Source organism: Watersipora subatra, chromosome 6 (genome assembly GCF_963576615.1).
Source record: "Watersipora subatra chromosome 6, tzWatSuba1.1, whole genome shotgun sequence".
NCBI lineage: Eukaryota > Metazoa > Bryozoa > Gymnolaemata > Cheilostomatida > Watersiporidae > Watersipora > Watersipora subatra.
This window is the reverse complement of record NC_088713.1, coordinates 35,398,997-35,405,091: the sequence shown is the minus strand read 5'-3', so window position 1 is coordinate 35,405,091 and position 6,095 is coordinate 35,398,997.

The following is a 6,095-nucleotide window of genomic DNA, read 5'->3' as shown; positions in this document are numbered from 1 at the left end:
CATAAAATACACAAATCTCTCTCATACTAAAGTCCGGTGAGATCAATGATATAAAACAACACAAAAATGAAAAAATGAAAATATAAAATGAAAAAGGGGCGTTGTTCAAGTGATTTTGGGTAAATTATATTTAACTTTAAGCATATATTACGAGCTCTATCAATTGCAAAATTGGTAAAAATAGGTAATTTGAAATGTTTTATTTTTCATTAATCCATTTTTTGGTTAGGTATAATTACCCCTACATTGTAGAAGTTTAAGGTTTGCTGATTCAAGGTTTGTTATTCGCGATCGACGCATATCTGCAATAAAAGCCTATACCCAAAAACCTAACAAAGCAACGCGACCGCTCCGCGAGATCTGTGTTAGCCTCAAAACCCAGGCTAGCACAATACCAACAGAGCTCGATCATTAAACCCGCCCATATGGTAGCCGTCGCCTATCCTGCGGTGGTTTTATATCATTGGTGAGATCACATGGCAGGCATCATTGTAATAGCAGCCGTTGCTGCTCGGAATTGGCAGCACGTTGTGGTAATATTGAATAACAGCAGCAGCGATGATGAAGAGATGTCTATAGTTCAGTAATTCACTGAACTATAGACATCTCATCTCCACAGTTCTCTACTTCTGGGGTCACCTTTCGCTGATGTAGTACATAACAGTGTAAAAATACATTCATTAGAAAATTAAAAGTTACGAAAAATGAATAAAAGTAACCCATGAAGAGAGTATAATACACAAAATACGTGCATCTCTGGCATAGTCCAGCCTCCGGGAGCATCATAGTGCAGCTGTCGGGAGAAATACAAATCTCTGAAATAGAAACTTATGTGACCGTATCTAATAGAGTAATAAAGCAACTTTTTCATTTATAGTAAGCATTCTTTTGTTTGTTAGATTTATTGATTGATTTGGAAGGTTGTGGGTGCTTTTTGAGGGTTGCGGGTGTTTGTCGATGATTGCGGGAGTTTGTCGAGGGTTGCGGGAGTTTGTCGAGGGTTGTGGGTGTTTGTTAAGAGTTGTGGGTGTTTGTTGAGGGTTGTGGGTGTTTGTCGGGAGTTGCGGGTGTCTTTTGAGGGTTGTGGGTGTTTGTCGAGGGCTGTGGGTGTTTGGTGAGGTTTGTTGAAGAACAAGATGAAGAGTTTATCAACCACAATGCTCATTCAGCATCACAAAACTTCACAAAACATAACACAAAGATAGTGATCCGCGACGCTGTTTTTTCTGATATGTTTTGTGAAGTGCGAAAGTAACAAGCCCTTGTGACACCTTTCATCTTGTTTCTTAAACACCCATGACTCTCAATATTGTCTCTGAACCTAAAAAAATGATTATGATTAATGAAATGGTGACTATATTAGGTGTGAGTCTGTTAGTTTCTATTGAGCGGATTTTCACTTGTCACGGAGAGAGCTAACCCAGGAAATCTCATTAATCTGCCACAGTAATCTCTCACCAGGAAGGTGAGAGATTACTGTGGTATAATCCGCTGATAATCTTATCAGATAAGTATAAACAGCAATAATTAAATACAGAGAAAGATGTGAGATGTAGAAGGCTCATAAATAAGAAGTAAGGCTGTTTGATAGCCACCATTAAAGTTCAACTTGCACAAAATTATAGTAGATTTTAACCAAAGACATTGTTACTTTTCTTAGTTTTTGATTCTTTTTGATGTTTGAGGTGATCTTACTGCCAGGATGTGTCAAAATTAAAATTTGCAAGACTTCATGGCAGTTGAAACGCTGGGAAAAAATACATACAAAATGAAGTCACTAGTTGCTATTGTTGCTATAGTTGATATCTGTTATTGTATTCAAATTTCAGCGTAACGCGTCTCTATTCCTTCGGTTTCGCTGCAACTGTTACAGTAGACATCAATCATAATCACACATTCACACTTTTTTGACTTAAAAAATTCTCAATTTTAATCTTGAAACATCTTGGTAGTCAGATCACCTCAAACATAAAAAAAATCGCAAAGATTAGAAAAATGCCGATACTTTCTGATAAAATCTATTTAAAGTTTGTGTAAGTTCATCTTTGAAAAAAGCCAAAAGTGATCTGGTCTCAAAGAGGAATTAGGGGCAGAAACAAGTAGAATTATCTACTCTACATCGCGGTAGTTTGTTAGAACTAAATTAATTTATCACTTTATATTGTTTTAATAGTTTACACTATTTCGAATTATAATATAAGTTTTACTAATATAATATTATATCTTATACTTAATATGATATTTATAATATTAATTTTTATTTCGAGATTCATTTTATTTATTTATATTTATTTTTAATTCCAGACTTTTTGTGATCAAACAAAGGCAATTGAAGATCTTTTATACATATTCAATCAAATATTACAATTATTCTATTAAACTACAATAAAATCTGTATCTATTTTTAATTATTGATCTTTATTATTGATTTTTTTTGATTTAATCATTGAAATATTTACTTATAAATAAAAATAAACTTATAGAATTTTGTAGATTTTTCATAAATTATCGGTATTTTTCCTATCATTTGCAACTTTTTTCAGTGTTCAAGGTGATAGTATTGCTAAGATGTTTCAAGATTAAAATCTATTAAAGATTATAAATTGAAAGATTAAAAAAATAAAGATTAAAGATTGATCGCGATTAAAATGAAGCAACATCAAGTAAAAGTGCTATTACAACGTCTATAAGTTAAAGTGAAAGTAAAAGTAAGTTGTAAAGAGAAACTTTAAATTGTAAAGAGACCAATGTAGTAGTTTCTGTTTCTGTTTCTGTTTAGCCACAAGAAACAATACTTGTTGAATTAATTATTGATAATAGCAAACTGATAAAGCTTAAACACATCACTTGCCCTGCTGGCAGTCTGTTGGAGAAATGCTCTTTCAAAGAAAGGTTGGAAAAAGGTTTTTTAAGAGTGCCTCTCAGTACTCAGCGGAAAGTATATCAATTAAATATCACAAACAGTTGATTTTATGAGTGGTTTTCTGTAGCCGTAAGACTCAGTATAAAAAATTGCTTCATCATTCTATACCTGAACTTTGAAAAGAAGCTTGTCAAAAATTTGCCACAAATTTTAAACATTGTCATCATGTAAAGGTGATAGCTGATAATAGCCCATCAAACATTACAATATACCGTACTAGTAAGCTGATGGTCTATGCGCCGTGAGAGATTGTCATGTGGGATAAAAAAATTACCGAGTGGTGCAAATGGTAGTGTGCCTGCTGGCCAGGTGTGAAGTCTGAGTTCAAATACTGTGTGATGCAATTTTTTTTCAACATATAATTGTGACTTCAGACAGACGGACGCAAGGACATATTTTAGATACAGCAGAGAAATCTATAGTTTTTTTCTACAAGCTGTAGGCCCTATATCTTATCAAAGACAAGATAAATATAAATAAACATGTATTATATATAATATATTTATAATATATAATTATCTATAAATAAATATTACATATTTATATATAATATATATTTATATATATAAATATATATATTATATATTTATATATCATATATTATCATAATATATATTATGTATATTTTATATATATAAATAAATATATTTACAGTCAAACTCGGATAGCTCGCCCTCGAATTGCTCGAACACATGGTTAGCTCGAACGAATTTGTTTGGTCCGTACCCCCGCAATGATAAATTGCTTTAGATAACTCGACCTCAGCATCATTAACTTAAGCACAAAACTTAAAACAACTTTTAGTAGCTTTTAGGCGTCGTCAGGCACCAGCAGCAAAATATTTTTGTTAACGACTCTTTTAAAGGTTAGCAAACGTCAAATTTTACCAAAAATCTGCTTTGCGATGGCCCTTGATAAGGAAGGAAAATGGAGGTAGCCTTTGGATAAACTTAAAGTAAAATCCACAAAATTGATCTCGGTTAAAACGCTCAAGAGAAAAATATGTCTTTTTTTAGCGTTTTAACCGCAATCAAGTTTTTTCAATTTTAACCTGAGGACGTCCAGGCAGTCACTCACTTAAAGCAACAAACAGATCTCAAGTGATAGACAAATATCTATATATTTTGATAAATAATTTTAAAACTTCACATGTGAGGCCCTGTAACTTGCAACAAGCAATATATGCTTTTGATTTATATATAGTTTGTATATGTACATGTATCTACTGATAAATACATGCACTTGGTACACTGCTCTGATAACTTGAACACTCTTATAATTCGAACACTTTCACCCGGTTCTGTGAAGTTTGAGTTATCCAAGTTTCACTGTATATATAACAGCATATATCAAAGACAAGATAAATAATCCAGAAAGAGGTATTACTAGAAAGCATAGTTAGAGAGTGACCATTATGAAAAATATATAAAGCCCAGTACAATATGCTCTGTCAAGGTTACCACCTTCCATATATTCATAAAAAGTTAATGCTATATTGATTGCAGCAGGAAGCTAGTTTGAGTTTCAGTTGTTACAAAACCCTAACGGTCTAGAACACCCGACCCGCAAATGGTAGGTTTGTTTCAATGCCCAGAAAAGGCCACCAGTTGTGACAATAATGACAACCAACTTTATAATGCTTTATGTGAATGGGAAGCTTGGATGGGTAGAATGGGCGAGTGGGTTCTCTACTTGTCAATTTACTGTTCCCCTGAACAGACATGTACAGATAAGATCACGGAGCCATTGTTTGTACAACAATGTCCTTTAAAAACTTGCACAGCCTCTGTATTACGCTAAGCAGACATCATACCCAATCTTTGAGAAGTTGATCACACAAAGCTTTTTAACGGGAGTGAAATACTGCCCTTATTTACTATATGTATATAGCACTTTATTGGCAATAATTTCATTTCACAAATAGAAAGGTTTTTTAAATTAGGCCATACAGCAATAGTAAAACAAAATAACAAAAAAAGCGACAGTTTTTTTTTAAATTGACTAAGTAGTCTGACAAATAGTGTTTAAAATGCATTTCTCTGCTAAGAGAACGGATATTTGGTGGAATGTTGTTGAAGCAACTGGCAATGACATTGTCAAAATAATTGTTAGTGGTTCCATGCAATTCTTTCATATCACGTAAGTTGAAATGAGTTAAGAACCTGTAACTGTCATGTAAAAATGAGGACACAAACCATGAAAAATCTTAAAACCTTGAATTGAAGTAAAATAAACACTTATTAAATTGAGCAACATTTACTGAGTGGTGAGCTTGCTGATTGTAAGGTAACTTTATCAAAATGTTTACACAGTTCCTATTTTTAATAACAGTTAAAAGTCAAGATTCTTACTAAATTAAATAATTAGCAGAAATATCATAGGTATGTTTTTACAACAAAACAAACCAAGGCAAATATTTTTTGTTTATTTATCATTTAAAATTTACTCATTTATGGGCCTGCATAAGATCTATTTGTGGACTCCTAATTAAAGGCAAGTCAAAGACTTAGAAACTTAACTTTTTGTGCTAACCAGCAATTAGCGCGTGTTACCAAAAACTGTGATCAGGCATCCAATTTTAAAAATTTTTTACTTTCAGCTAACTAAAATGTTTCGAAAACTAGCTCTATAGTTCAGCTTCTGTAACGAAACCTTTCATAATTTCCATTTGATTTCATTTGATTGGTCAATTTATTCCGATTTCACATTTATGGATCCAATCACATTTGAGCTAGCGTGTGCTAATTTTAGCTATAATAGAAACTGTGTTTATCCATCTGTCAAATCCGAGTGAAAGTTTGAGGTAAAAGATTGCTTTCAACAGGATTTGAACCCACAATTGTTTGCCTGAGTGACCAACACTCTATCACTTGCACCAATCAGTCACCTTGTCCCATGGCAGTATAACTGTGGACATACTTACTCTCTATGCTTTATTGGTACTCCTGACATTCTCGCACAGCACATAAGGGTACGAAACTACACTGATGCTCCCCAACTTAAGCGAATTTGTTAGTAAGTTGTCTCAGTTTGTTATTTTGTACGGAATGTGTTTAAGGACTATATAAGTACATTTAAGGTTTTTATAAAGAACCTATCTTAGTTTGTACTGCCTCTAAAAAACAATTCCTCAGATAAGTTTTTCTATCTCTTTCAACATTTTCCCTCTTTT